General features: G+C 47.3%; 1 protein-coding gene across 2 annotated transcripts in view; it reads left to right on the top strand.

The window, feature by feature from the left end:
- Positions 1-7,113: 7,113 nt before the first annotated feature.
- Positions 7,114-14,215, top strand: part of CPLX2 (complexin 2) — an 80,570-nt gene continuing 73,468 nt past the window's right edge. The window contains exon 1 of one of the 2 annotated variants that reach the window (XM_070570323.1): positions 7,114-7,479. The gene's annotated coding sequence lies outside the window, so the exon portion shown is untranslated. The remainder of the gene's footprint in view (positions 7,480-14,215) is intronic. The other variant, XM_070570324.1, reaches the window with a different exon arrangement.

The following is a 14,215-nucleotide window of genomic DNA, read 5'->3' as shown; positions in this document are numbered from 1 at the left end:
GTGAATATTCACAAGGACCCTGCAACACAGATGTCTTCATCTTCATTTTGCAGATAGGGAAACTGAGGTTCAGAGAGTCCCTCCTCTCTGGTCTGACTAGGTAAGTGCTCATGAAGTACTTGTCTCTCTTGCCCCAGAGAGCTATGGATATTTCTGCCCTCAGCCCCTGCATGCCACTCCAAGACAGTGAGTCAGGATCTGGTCATCCACTCTTTCCTCTGTGGGACTCTGCCTCCCACCCAGTCATTAGGACATACTCTACCCCCAACCAGGCAGCACCCAGAGAGTCTGCTGGCTCCAATCAGTTGGACCTCTTGTCCACCGCTGGGATAAGCAGCTTGGAGGGGAGATAAATGGATGTGATTATAAGCCTCAAATGAGGTTTAGAGATTATCTGTGGATTTTCCATATCCTTGTGGCAGACACAACGGAGAGGAAAGGGGCTATAATTTCTGAACCCAGAGGAGGGGACCACGTACCTTTGTGGCTTGAATTGCACCAAAGCTTGAGAGTCAAATGGGTTTGGGTTTGGAGTGAAGCTCTGTGACCCTGGACAAGTCTCTCTGAGCATGTTACATTGCTCTGTACAAGGAAGTAGAGACATGCTAAGAATGTTCTTCCCCATCAGAAGAGGATCACTCTCCAAAGTTCTGATTTGAAGCATTTCACATACAACCCTGAAGTTCTACATTAATTACCTCTAAGCATCTTATCTCCTATTGCAACTTCTCAGCAACATCTTGAAAGAGCAAACCGAATTACTATATAAACAACAGCAACAGCAAGAATAATAGAAGCCAATCTTTGCTAAGCTCTTCTTTTACACAAGCACTTCACAGGCATATTACCATTTAATCCTCTCAATAATTCTAAAAAGTAGATCCATTTTATCCTCATTTTACATAGGAGGAAATTTGATTGCTATGGCTCGCCTAATGTCGCAAAGTTGCTGAGGCGTAAGGCCAGACCTAGAACCCAAGTTCTATTCCCCAAGTTCTGTTCCCCAAAGCCAATATTTAAACCCACTGCTAAATGCCTCAATTGCATGATTTCTGTAGAATGTTCTGAAGTGGATTTGAACTGGCCTCATTAGAAGGATCTCTGTGCAACCGGCTTGAACTCCTTTTATGAGCACTTACTGTACCAGCCTCTCGGAGTCCCTGTTTCTTCATCTGTAAACTGGGGATGACAACGCTGCCCTTCAATGGCTGTTTTGAGGATTGAATGAGATACAATAAATGTTCAAGAAATATCAGTTTTCCTTCTTTTACTCTCCAAAATTAATATAAATTGATGTGCTGAAATGATGACTACTGGGATTTAAGAACATCAACAAAAATAGAAAAATACGTCAGGTGTGAAATTGATAATGTTGGAAATTGTCTACCTGCCTACTCTGTGTGTCACACAATGCTACAAATTTTGCTGTGCCGTGCATTGCACTGACACTAGAACTAGAAGATGTGGAAAAGCAAGTGGAGAAGGCGTCATTCTCACTGATTCAACATTTGTTGAGCCCCTTTTCCCTGTGCTGTGGGTTCAGAGATAAACACAACCGACATAGTCCTTGCTCTCATGGAGATGACATTCTGGTGAGAGAAATGGAAAATAACAAAGAAACAAATAAGGTGTTTCAAAGAGCGGCAAGTGCTATCAAAAATAAAACAAGGTAATCAGATAGAGTGTAACTTGGCATGAGAAGGGGCTGTTTTAGAGAATGTGGGCAGGTGAGCCTTCTCCAGGAAGACATTAGTACAAAGCCTGAATGTTGAAAAATACTTAGCTGAAGAAAGAGCTGAAGCCCCAAGCTGGAATGAGGAGTGTATATTCAAGGAATGAAAAGAAACTCTGTGGCTGGTGTGGAATGAGCAAGAGGAGAAGTGGTAGAATAGTAGGATCAGGAAGGTAAGTGGGGCTGGATCCTATAAGACCTTGAAGGCCACAATGGGAAGTTTGGGTTTTACTCTGAGCTCAACAGGAAAGATGCCATTAAGGGTTTTTAGCAGGAAGCTTTGATCTGTTTCATACTTTTAAAAGCCTTATTGGACCCAAACAAATGTGGACACTTCATTTATGACAAAGATAGCATGCAGAACAGTGTGTGTGTGTGTTGGGGGGGGTGTCTTTTTTTCAATAAATTGTGCTGTGTCCATAGGACAGCCAGCCATATGATCAAAAAAATATTAATCTTAATCAACTTCACACCATACAGAAAATCAATTCTATTTGGATTATAAATCTAAATATAAAAGGCAAAACAATAAAGATTCTCAAAGATAACAAGGAGAATGTTTTCATGACCTTGGTTGGACAAAAATTTCTTAAATAGACCACAAAAAGTACTAATGATAAAGAAAAAAATGATAAATTAAACTACAATAAAAATAGCAACTTTTATTCATCAAAATACACCATTAACAGGGGGAAAGGGCAAGCCGCAGGCTAGGCGAAGAACTTTATGATACTTATAACCTCAAAGGATTTCTATCCAGAATATATAAAGAATCCTTGTAAATCAGTAAGAAAAAGACAGATCTCTCAATAGGGAAATTGACAGACGACATGAACAAGCACCTCACAAAAGAAGTTTTGCAGGTAGCCAGTGAGCATGTGGAAAAGTATTTCATTAGTCATGAGGTAAACTTAAATGAAAACCACTACGTACTCACTACATACACAGAATGACTAAAAGTAAAAATTGGCAATACCAAGTGTTGGCGAAGATATGGAGCAACTAGAACTCTCAAACACAGCTTATAAGAGAGCAAATTGGTATCTCTGCTTTACAGAACTGTTTCAGAGTATCTACTAAAGCTTACCCATTTATTACGCTCTGGGGAATATACCCAACAAAAACGCTTACTATATGTATCAAAAGATCTTTACAAAACTTGGAAACAACTCTAAAATCCATTAACAAATTGAGATATATTCATATGGTGGAATACCATACAGCAATAAAAAGTAGCATATTGTTGACACAAGCAACAACATGGATGAATCTCACAAACATGACATTAAGCCAAAGAAGTCAAACACAAAAGAGTACACACTGCATGATTTCATAGATCAGTAACATTAATCTAACGTCAGAAGTCAGAATTGTGGTTACCTTTGAGGAGGAGTAAGAGGGTAATAACCAGGGTGTCATGATTGCCTTATTTCACTATCTGAGTGCTGGTTACACAGTTGTGCTCACTTTGTGATAATTAATTAAGCCGTTCACATGATTTGTGTTCTTTGCTATATGGGATATATATTTTAAAAATCACTTTAGGGAGCAAGAATGGAACTAGAGGGACCAGTTAAGAAGCTGTTGTAGTACTCCAGGCAAGAGAGAATGGTGGTGTGGATGAGAGAGAAGGTGGTAGAGAGGAGGAGATGTAGACAAATTGTGGATGAATTTTTGTGGAAGAGCTTAAATGACTTGCTGATAGATTGGATGCTTAGGGAAAGGAAGAACTCAACAGTGGCCCCTGGATCTGTGGCCCAAGCGGCTGGGCAGATGTGGAGCCAGTGGTCCAGATGAGGAAGACCAGAAAAGGAAACAGCACCGTTTAGATGCCTTCATACATCACCTCATTTATCCCCCAGCAACTTTCCTTCGAGGCTCATTTGATCCCCACATATGGAAAAGGAAACTGAGGCTCTCAGAGATGAAATGATTTGCCCAGGGTTACACAGGTCTGGAAGGAAACAGAATGGAAAGATGTCATCTGGAAGGCAGTCGCATGTGGTGTTGGAGTCTGCAGACTCAAGCCAAACACCCAGGGCTCGAGCCTGCCACTGGCAGAGTGTAAGGGTGGGCAGGTCTCTCGACTTCTTTTTTCTTTCTCTGTAAAGTGGGGATAAGAGTCATACCTACCTCATAGGGGTAATATATATCAAGGGCTTTAGAGGTGCCTGATACAAATCAGCCCTCTGGAATCAGCCATTACCAGGGCCCATGTGGACTTCCCAGAGAGGTGGAAAAACAGAAGGTAGATTTTAGTTCTTGAGCCAAGACTGAGTTTCATTAGCATGATGATTACCCTTTAAAACACTGAAATGAAACAAAAATGGCATGTAACGCTGTTGCTCCGTAATGGAGACCATCAGGACCAAAATCCAGGAGCCAAAAGACATAATGTGCATAAAACGGAAGAAATCCTGGCTTAGCTGGGTGTTGGCCGCCTGCGTACCAATATGCTTTTCTGTATGTTGGAGGGGGAAATTGTTGCCCTTATTTGGTGACCAGCTAAGATCCAGTCTCCTCAAGGTGCTCAGAGTTAGGGGGCATAGGTTTTTACTTCCCAGAGTCAGCAGTTTAAAGAATTCTGCACTCTTGGACTGAGCGATGCTTCTCCTCACTTCTCTCTTACTTGAATTATTGCAGCAGCCTCTGAACTAGATTCCTCCAGTTTCTTCCTCTTCAACAAATACTTACCGGGCACCTACATTGCTCCAGGTTCTCTGCTGGGTGCTAGGGAACAGTAAGAACAAGCCGCAGTCGTGATAGCTTCATGGAGATTCAGGTCCACGTCACTCCAGAGCGGTATTTCTGTTATTAGAAAGCACCCTCCCAATTGTCAAGGATGGACCCAGTGTTGCTGCCGTGGGGGATCCAGGTGATGACAGCAGTTGTGAAAGCAGAGCTCTGGACTTTCCCTGGCTCTCCACGCCTGTAGAATACAGCCAAGTCCAAACTGAATCCCAGCCTCATTTCCCATCCCCTTCCCCTTACATCAGCCTTGCACTCCATCCACACCAAACCGCTAACAGTCCCTTCATTTCCACACCCCAAGGTCCTTGAATATTCTGTTTCCTCTGACTGAAATACTCTCCACCTTTTGTCTGCCTGGAAACTCTCACTTAATCCTTCAAGATCTGGCTTCAATCTCCTGTAACTTCCCCCGACAGGTAGCGTTCATTCCTCTCTCCTTCCTCTCCTTTAGCAGTACTCTCCACCTAAGTATTTCTCAATAGGGGTTAAGATATAAGAGAATGACCTAAGAATCACCTTCAAATCCCAGGCCCATCCCTGATCACCAGACATTTAGATTCAGCAGGTCTGGGGTACAAAGCAGTTAAGAGTTCAGGCATTGAGTCTCACGAACTCAGGTTAAGCCCCAACTCAGCTGTTTACCAGCCTCATGACCTTGGCCAAGTTACTTAACCTACCCAAAGTTCTGTTAACCCTGTAAATGGGAATAGAAAGAGGCAAGAATGGTTAGTTGAGCCAAAGTGTATAAAACACTTAGTAGAGTACTAGACACCTGGGAAGTGCTGAACAAATTGTAATTGTTTTTGAAAAGAATTTCAGTTTATTCTGACCCTGGAAGCCGGTCCATTTCTTCCCCACCCCACCTATCTTCAGGTTGAGAATCACTGCTGACTATTCAGCAAATTGTATTACGGTCCATTGTCTCTGTGCCTGTGTCTCTTACTAATACGAAATCCTGGAGGGCAGGAGCCATGTTCTTGGTTCTAGATTCCCAGCATGTAGCACAGTTCCGGGAGCAGCGTCACCACTTACAAGCCATGAGTCCTCTGTAAAGTCAGGCTGCCTCTTTCAACCTCAGATGTTTTCTGTCTTGGGGAGAATAACATCTACCAGATAAGGTTGTTATGAATATCAAATGAGATCGTGGACATGAAAGTGCTTTGTATGGTGTGCAGAAGTGCGTTGTTGTGTTTTTGCCATCCAGGGTTAAAAGGGCTGGGATTCAGGCCTGTCACCTCACAGTCACGTGGAATATCACTGTGACCCTCTTTCCTGAAACATTCTTAGTTGATTTATACCCAGAGGAAGATTCCACAGTGACCTGCACAATAGCTCAAGCCTTTCCAGGGAAAAAAGGGGCCATGGATGCACCGGTGCAAGGGAAGTTCCTTTCAGAATGCTAAGCAGTGAGAATGCCGCAATGAGCAGGACAGACATGACCCCTGTCCCAGAAGAGTTTCACTTCTAGTTGAGAAAAAGCCAGTGACAAACAAGTAAACACACAAGTAAATTCATTTCAGAGAGTAGTAATTACTAAGAAAAATGAAATAGGCAATGTCATAGGGGAAGCAAACATTAGATAGGGGGGCCAGAGAATGTCTCTTTAGGAGATATTTGAGCTGAAAGGACGAGAAGGACTCAGCCATGTGAAGCTCAAGGTTATGAGGGCCCAGGTAGAGAAAACAGAAAAAAAAAAAAAACCTTAGAATTTTAAAGAGCAACTTGGTATAAAATGGAGGTCACCATGGATGGAACGACTGAGTCAGGACAGAGTTGGTAGTGATGAGGCAGGAGGGTTGGGCAGGGTTGCTGCCATGTGGGGCTTGCAGGATGTGATAAGCATATATATACATGTATACATATATATACATATATATATATTTGTATGTATGTATATGTATGTGTATATATATAAATCAAATGAACAAACACACAAAGAAAAGGAAGTTACTTTGACCTCTGCTTCTCACTTGTACATTCATTCAGCAGATATAATTCAATATCTAAAGTGTGCCAGTCATTATGCTAGGAGGTGGAGATACAGAGAAACATAAAATATGGAACCAGTTTTTCTGAGCCTGGTAACTGAAGACATAGATGCATAAGTAATCATAATACAATGTGATAAGAAGTCTAGTAGAGGAATATAAAGACTGAAGGAGCCTAAAGGAGGAAGTGATTATGCCTTAAGGATCAGGGAAATTTTCATTGAGAATTAGGACACTTGCATAAAAAGCATAAGTACTAAGGGAGAAGAATGTTCCAGCCAAAGAGAGCAGCAGGTGCTAAGGTACTGGGGTGAACCTGTTCGGAATGAGTGGCCATCTGTCCTAGTGGGAACACAGCTTGACAGGAGGCCCTGAATCTTTCTGGTGAAGGAAATTAAATGCCACACCAAAGAGTTTGCATTTTATAGATGCACTATATATATGGAAGGTTTAGAAAGCTGTCTCTAGGGCATGGTAGATGATGGACTGGAATGGGGTACTACAGGCAGTGAGTGGAGTTTGCAACAGAGCAGGTACCAGACCTGTATTTGGTTATTGGTCACAGAAATGGAGAGAGAGCGAGAGATATCTCCAAGGCAGGAAGCCCTTTGCCCCCTAAGTAGCAGGACTCTTAAAGTCTTCAAACTTCAAGGCAGAATTCACTGTATAGGGAACTCCCCCATGTCTCCCTCTTGGTTTCAGAGACACCTCTGCTGGCGCCCTCTCTCGTCCCCGTCGCTAGCCCCCGCCTTCTTTCTCAGGAAGCTTGGGTCTCCCTGGGAGCGGGTCTGCCCTTGGGGGAGGGCTCTCGGCTCTGTGCCCTACCGCTCGGCTGACATTCGAGGCGGACCTAAGAGGGGCTCGGCACCCCCCGCGTGCACATGTGCTAGCCCAGGCGGGAGGGAGCGCCTCCGCGGAGGAGTCCAGGAAGAGGGGGAGGGAGAGGCGCGCCAGAATCTCGGTCCCGGGCGCCCTGGTCGGCCGCGGAGGAGCTGCAGCCTCCAACAGGTTCGTAGAACGCGCGCTCGCTCTCTGTTGCTGAGCCGGCACCTCCTCCGCTGGAGCAGGTTCGCCGGAGAGACCCTAGCCATAGGCCCCGCGCTGCGGAGCTCCCTGAGGGCGGCTTCCTCCCTCCTTCCTTCTCCCGGTAGCTCTCAGCCGCCGCCGGCTCTTCCGGGGCGAGGCGAAGGGCGCCGGGGCTCCTTCTCGCTTCAGCACCGCCCTGGGGACAGCTCCCGCTCCCGGCGGGGTCCTCTCCCCGGTCAGCACTGCACAGGCGGACAGCGGCCGCCCGGCCGGCTCCTCTCCTCGTTGGGTCCGGGTTCAGTACCACGGCCCGGCCGCCGAGGACAGTCCCTCTCCCCCGCGGGCTCCGCTCCCCGCGTCAGCACCGCGGCGGCGGACAGCTCTTGCAGACAACCTGCTTCCCCGCGAGCCGCGAACAAAGCCGAGGGGCTGGGGCCTCCCGCGTTGCTCGGGAGTGGGTGGTTGCATCCATGGGGGATTTCGGCTTCCCCCAGAGCGGTGTCGGGACGAGCTGGGGAGGGGGGCCTAGTCACAACCGCGCGTCTCTGGCTTGGGTCTGCAGTTCGCAAGGCCTGGCCGTGCAATGGCGGGTCCCAGCTGGAAGTCAGAAAGAGGGTGGGAGGGGAGACAGGCTCAGAAGGGTCCCGGGCTCCAGTTGGGCGGGCTGGGCCTAGGCTAGAAAGAAGGAATGCGCCTCCTCCTCTACCCTCCAGACCCCTACCTCCACCCTAGCTCAGGACCACGGGCTTCCTTGGATAGCCTAACACAGATGCCCGAGGCTGGTAGCTGCAATCACTGACTCTGGCTGTCCCCGGAACATCCCTAGAAAGTGTGAGGCTGAGTTTCCGAGAGGGGAGGGCGCCGAGAAACCGCAGGGAAGCGGCACGAACGGGGCAGCTCCATGTTCCCCCTCCCTCGTGTCCAGGGTTCCGCCCCCACCTCCGGGATGAAGCCCGAAAGGGGAGAAGCGGGTGAGGGGGAACTGGGTAGCAGGTTGTGAACAGGTTTGGCTCTGGGAGGTTACAATTAACAAGAAAAGAGGTTGAATGAATATAAGAAGCTGACAGGTTCCCAAACGGGGAAGCTAGTTTAGCGGCAGGAAACCAAATGTGGAAGAGGAAACCTTTTCTCTTGGAGCTGAAGCTGGGAGGGCCCTTGCGTCATGTGATACTCTCACTCAATGACAGTCTCACCAGGAGATGGGGCCTAAGGGGCAGAGGTGATTTGCCCAAGGTCACTCAGCAGTTTAGTAGTAGATTGGATCTAAAAGCCCAAGCTCCCAAACTCCTGGGCCTGTTGCATAACATTCACAGAAAAGTCTTTTAAAATCCTAGATGCAGGGAGAAGAGCAGAGTGGTTACTGTTCTGAGTCCAAATCTCAGCTCTGTCACTTACTAGCACGTGACCTTGGGCGAGCAACCTTCTGAGAAGGCAGGTTAGTAGTACCCGTGGTGGTGAGGGTTTAATGAAATACCTGTACTATGAGCTTAGTGCAATGCCTGGCACCTAATAAGTGCTCAAACAATGGTAGCTATCGTTCCTGCTATTATTCCCTCTGTAAACATGCACTGAGGACCACACATGTGTACTGGCTGTGCCCTGGGGAGACAGAGAAGTGTCCTGAGGAGGACACAGACTAGCAGAGGAAGCAGACAAGAAAACAGTTGCAACATGATGTGATAAGTGCTATGATCAAGGTGCGTATACAAGGCTGTGGGGTCTCAGAGACAGGAGTGATGAACCGTGGGGAAAGCAGAGGAAGAGTACCTCAGACAGATGGAACTGGAGGTGTGAAATCACAGCCACTAGGGTGATGTCACTGTGCCAGAGGGTCCTCGAGATGAGGACTGTGAAATGAGACTGCAGAGAAAGGCTGGAGCCAGTCTCCAAAGGGCTTTTTGTGATGAAATATTTCAAGCACATTTTTTTAAAATAGAAAGAATAGTATAATAAACCCCCACGTACCCATCAACCAGCTTCAACAGTTGGCCAATTTTGTTTCATCTATACCCACACCCACACTCATCTCACACATACGCACACACACACACACACACACAAATTTATTTTGAAGCAAACCCAAGACATCATATCACTCAGTGCAGAAGGATTTTAACATCAATAACAACTTCTGCCATTCAAATGTTGTTCCATCTTGGAAGTCACTAACTCAGTGATGCTTTCACTCCTCAGTCTGTTCTGAACATTCCTATCTTTAGCAGAAAGTTTTGAGAGAGGCCGCACTACAGTGATGAGCCACATGCATTAGAGACACTATTTCAGAAAAAACAAGGGGTACATCAACCCTCAAGAGGTTTTACCAAGCTAGAATTATTTATCTCCACTACCTACACTGCGGCCAGAGGCCAGCGACTATTTGCAAGGCTAACCAAAAGACAAAATGAGCCCGGTGAAGAAAAAGAAAAAAGTGAGAGCTTCCCTTTCAAAGTAGTCTGAACCATGAGCTCAGAGGCTAGAAGACTTGAAGTCATGGAAATCATTGACTTGGAAATCAACAAACCCAACAGGCACATCCAACAGGTGAGGAAGGCAAGAGTCAGAGATGGAGAGGGATGTAGCCAAAGCTCCACAGGCTGAGACCAGAGCCAAGACCTTTGCACCCATAATCCAGAGTCCTTTTCAGTTTGCCATTTTGCCTGGAAGATCAGGCCTTAGAGTTTCTCAGCTCATGAACTTAGCAAGCGATTTCCTTCTCTGCTCAAAGTGGCTGGAAGGAGGAGGGGGAAGTGGGGCAAGGAACATCCTTTCTGGTTCTCAAGAGGATGACCGTGTATGGCAGTTGGTCTTTGAGATGCTTTGACACATTTCCCTTTCATGTCCTTTTGAAGAAAGTCGATGCTGGTAGTACCTATATTCTGGCCTCTGCATGCATCTCCTGGCTGGCCCCTTGGTTCTCTTTAGCAAAGGCTCTGCAGTTGGACACCCAGACCTTATTTCTGCACATGTTTGCCCTTCTGGTTGCCTTCATGTGAAGCCTCTCTTTTCCCATTTGCCCTGAATTTGGCTGCATATCCCTCTCGGCTACAGACCGCCATTCTTTTGAGGTGTTAAATGAGTAGTGTTTGGCCCAGGCTCTGGCAGGACTCAGCTCTTGTGCCTTTCTGGAGCAATGAAGTTTCTCCTGTTACTGATGAAATGTGACGGCCCTGACTGCTGTGTGTGCTCCCATCAGGCTCTGGACACTCATAAGTCAGCATTTTCGCTTTTCAGGGATGTCCCTGCCTGAAAGATGGGGAGGGCAGTATCTCACAAGTGTCCCTGAGACTTAGGTGGACAAAGTAAAACACACGTGAGGAGTTCTAAGCATCCCTGGTGAAGGGGAGTCAGTAGAGAGTGGTCAACAAAATTGCCTTACTTTTGGGAGCATGATTGCAGGCAGGACATAGGAGCGTGATAAAGATAGTGAATTTCAGCTTGTGAAATTATCCCAGCTTTTAGCCTGAGATGAGACCGATTTAGATATATTCTATTATATTATCTGGCCTAGTTGAATTGTAACACGTAGGATCCCAAAAGGACCTTGGTGAGCATCTACTCTTCCTCCAACACTAACTCATTGAGTGGCTATTCTGTGTCAGGCGCTGTTCCAGGTGCTGAACAAGACATCCCAGACCCCTGCTCCCGTGGGGCTTACAGACTTGCAACGGAAACAGTCATTAATAACAAGTAAAAAGCCAATATGAAAACATTTAAGGATACAAACAAACAATAGGGTGGTCTGTCTGAAATGGCGACATGGAACTGAGGCCTGAATAACAAGAAGTCAGTCATGTGAGGCAGAACATTCTAGAGAGAAAATAGCTCTGGCAGAGGCCCTAATGTGAGCCTGGACTGTTTGGGAACAGACAGGAGGCCAGTGTGACTGGAGCAGAGTGAGCGAGGGGAACAGTGGCAGCAGATGAGGGCAGAGAGGGTGCAGAGCTGGGTCATGCCTAGAAGGCTAGGTCACGTTCAGGATTTGGGATTTTATTCTAAATGAAATGGATTGTCGATGGATGATTTTAAGAAGGGGAGTGATAAAAACTGGTTTTGCTTTTAAAAGATGTCTCTGGTTGCTGCGTGGAGAGTGGATGATATGAGGATGCTGGGCTGGACACAGAGGAGACAGAAAGGGTCAGACTCAGCCTCCTCCTCCCCCAACCTGAGGTGCTCAGCATCCGGCAGAGGAGACGATACACAAACCAGAACAATAGCACCTCGTGGGAAGGGCTACCAGGGGGAGGGACATGCAAGGCATTGCGGGAACACAGAGACAAGAAGAATTCATTCAGCCTGGGAAGCATCAGGGAGGGCTTCATGGAAGTGGGCAATGGCTGTTGAATTGTACCTGGAAAAGGAACTTAGTAGGGCCAGTGCCCAGAACAGACAGAGAGGCAAAACAGCAGCAGTGGAGTGCATGCACTGGGAGCCAGGCGGCCTGGGTTCAAATCCCATCCATGCCATTTAGCATCTGTGTGGACTTAGGCAATTTACTTACTTCTCTGCCTCAATGTCCTCATCTTTAAAATAGAGGCGATGAGAGTCACAGTACTTAGTTCAAGGGGTTTCTGTGAGAATTAAACAAGTGACAATTTGTGAAGCACTTAGACAGTGCCTGGCACTTAGAAAGTGACACACAAATGTTGGTTAAATAAAAATGGAGCAAAATTGGGATGGGAGAGCAGGAAGCATGTGCTGAGAAGGTGGACTAGAGCCCAACTCTGAGGGGCCTTGAAGATCAGGCCACCGAAGATGCCCATAATGCTCTGTAAGCAAAGAGGGCCCATCAAAGGCTTTTAAGCAGGGGGATAAGGGATGGAGAGTAAGCCAAAACGCAAAGGACCAGAGAGGGAAAGGGACTTACCCACCATCACACAGTCAGTCCCTGGCCGGACGCTCTTGTCTGTCTTCCCTACTGATCCAATATTGTAGGAGGACGAGGGCAGGATATATTTTGTTCCCCCGTTGCATCCTCAGGGCTAGAAGAATGCCTAGGATATTCTCAGTAAATATTTGTGGATACATTGCTGAATCAATGACCAGACAGGGCAGGAAAAGTCAGAAACCTTGAATCCTTGAGGTCAGAGCATTTTGGACAATGGAGAAACGGCTCTCAGGAAAATTGACCAAACTCCTAGAGATGTTGACTTGGGGGCCTCAAGCCCTTCCGAACCTCAGCTTCTCCTATGACAGAAGACACTGACGCCCACACTCCCCCAGACACCACCTTGTGCTGCAACAACATTGCTGCAGAGGGTTCAGAAGTTAATCTTGGTAAAGTGCCTGGAAGATGGAAACTGTTCCCTAGACAGAGAGCGTGGTAACTGCCGATGTGGAGAAAATGTACCTCCACGTTTGCAAGAGGCAGGCCTTTATGCCCAACGAAAGCCAGCCATCAGAGTCCCTGTCTCTGACTGTCCAGAAGTTGTGACAGCCAGGCAGGCAAGTGGGGTCTTGGAGTTCAGGCAGCAGATGGCAAGAGACCCAGAGGAACTCAGATCCAGCTCTCCCACTGCTGAACGCCTACTCCGAGCAGGGCATGGGGCCAGGCGCTTCTCCAAACCGGAGAGAATCCCAACCCGGAACTTCCTGGCTGGGTGACCTTGGGCAAGTCCCATCAACTCTCTGAGCTTCAAGGTCATCATCTATAAAATACGGATAATGCTGCCGGCCCCACTGGGTTATTTTGGTTTTGATTCTGGCAGTGCAGAGTTAGGGTGCTCATCCCATCTCACAAATGTGGATACTGAAGCCCAGGGTATGGCTTATTGATTCCTCAGTACTCACTAAGTACCTAGGATGGGCCAGTAACTGTTTCAGGAGCTGGAGAGACAATGAAGAATAAAACAGGCGAGACATGGTCTGTGCTCTCGCAGAGCTCGCATTCAGTGGGAGACAGAAAAGAAGCGAGTAAACAAACAAAATAATCCCACCCAGTATATAAGTGCTAGGAGGGAGACAAAAGAGGGGTTGCTAAGGAGGGCAGGGGCTGCTTACGTAAGGCAGGCAGGGGAGACTTGAAGGAAGAGGCACTGAAGCTGACATCTGGATGGGAAGAAGCAGCTGGCCCTGGGTAAGTGTCCAGACAGAAAGCGCAAAGGTCCTGGGGTAGGAAGAAGCCTGGCAAAGTCACAGGACAGAAACCGAGTGAGCGAAGGGGAGGGTGGCAGAGATGAGGGCAGAGAGGTTGACAGGGGCCAGAGCAGGCAGAACCTTGAAGACTGGGTGAAGCAGGGGGTGGCATAATCTACACTGCGGTTGGGTCTCTTCCCTTCATCACCCACCAGCAAGGAGCCTGATGGGGCAAAGCCCGTGTCAGAGTGATCCCCTGAACCCGCCTTCAGGCCCGCAGTTGCTGCTGCCATCTCTAGAGCAGGTCAGCCAAAGGGCAAGTCAGGGGATGCATTCCCCTGCTGGGAAATAAATCCATTGGCTGGCTGGCTGCCGGGTGGGCACCACAGCGCCTTGTGGGCAGCATTCTAATGCCCTGAGGTGGGAGGGCGAGGGCCAGCGGGGCTGGGGTGAGGGAGGAAGGGAGGCACCTGCTTCCGGTGCAAAATGTAACAGGGCACTAAAAAAACTCAGGCATCAAGGTATATAACATTTTATGCAGTACTTTTTTATGAAATGAAAGCAATGAAAAAAAATCCATGATGAATAAAATATCAAAATTTTCGCATAAACACAAGATTCCAAAACAGCCAGGTTGAGGGTGAAG

This window comes from Equus przewalskii, chromosome 13 (genome assembly GCF_037783145.1).
Source record: "Equus przewalskii isolate Varuska chromosome 13, EquPr2, whole genome shotgun sequence".
Taxonomy (NCBI): domain Eukaryota; kingdom Metazoa; phylum Chordata; class Mammalia; order Perissodactyla; family Equidae; genus Equus; species Equus przewalskii.
This window is presented reverse-complemented; position numbering and strand designations above follow the sequence as displayed.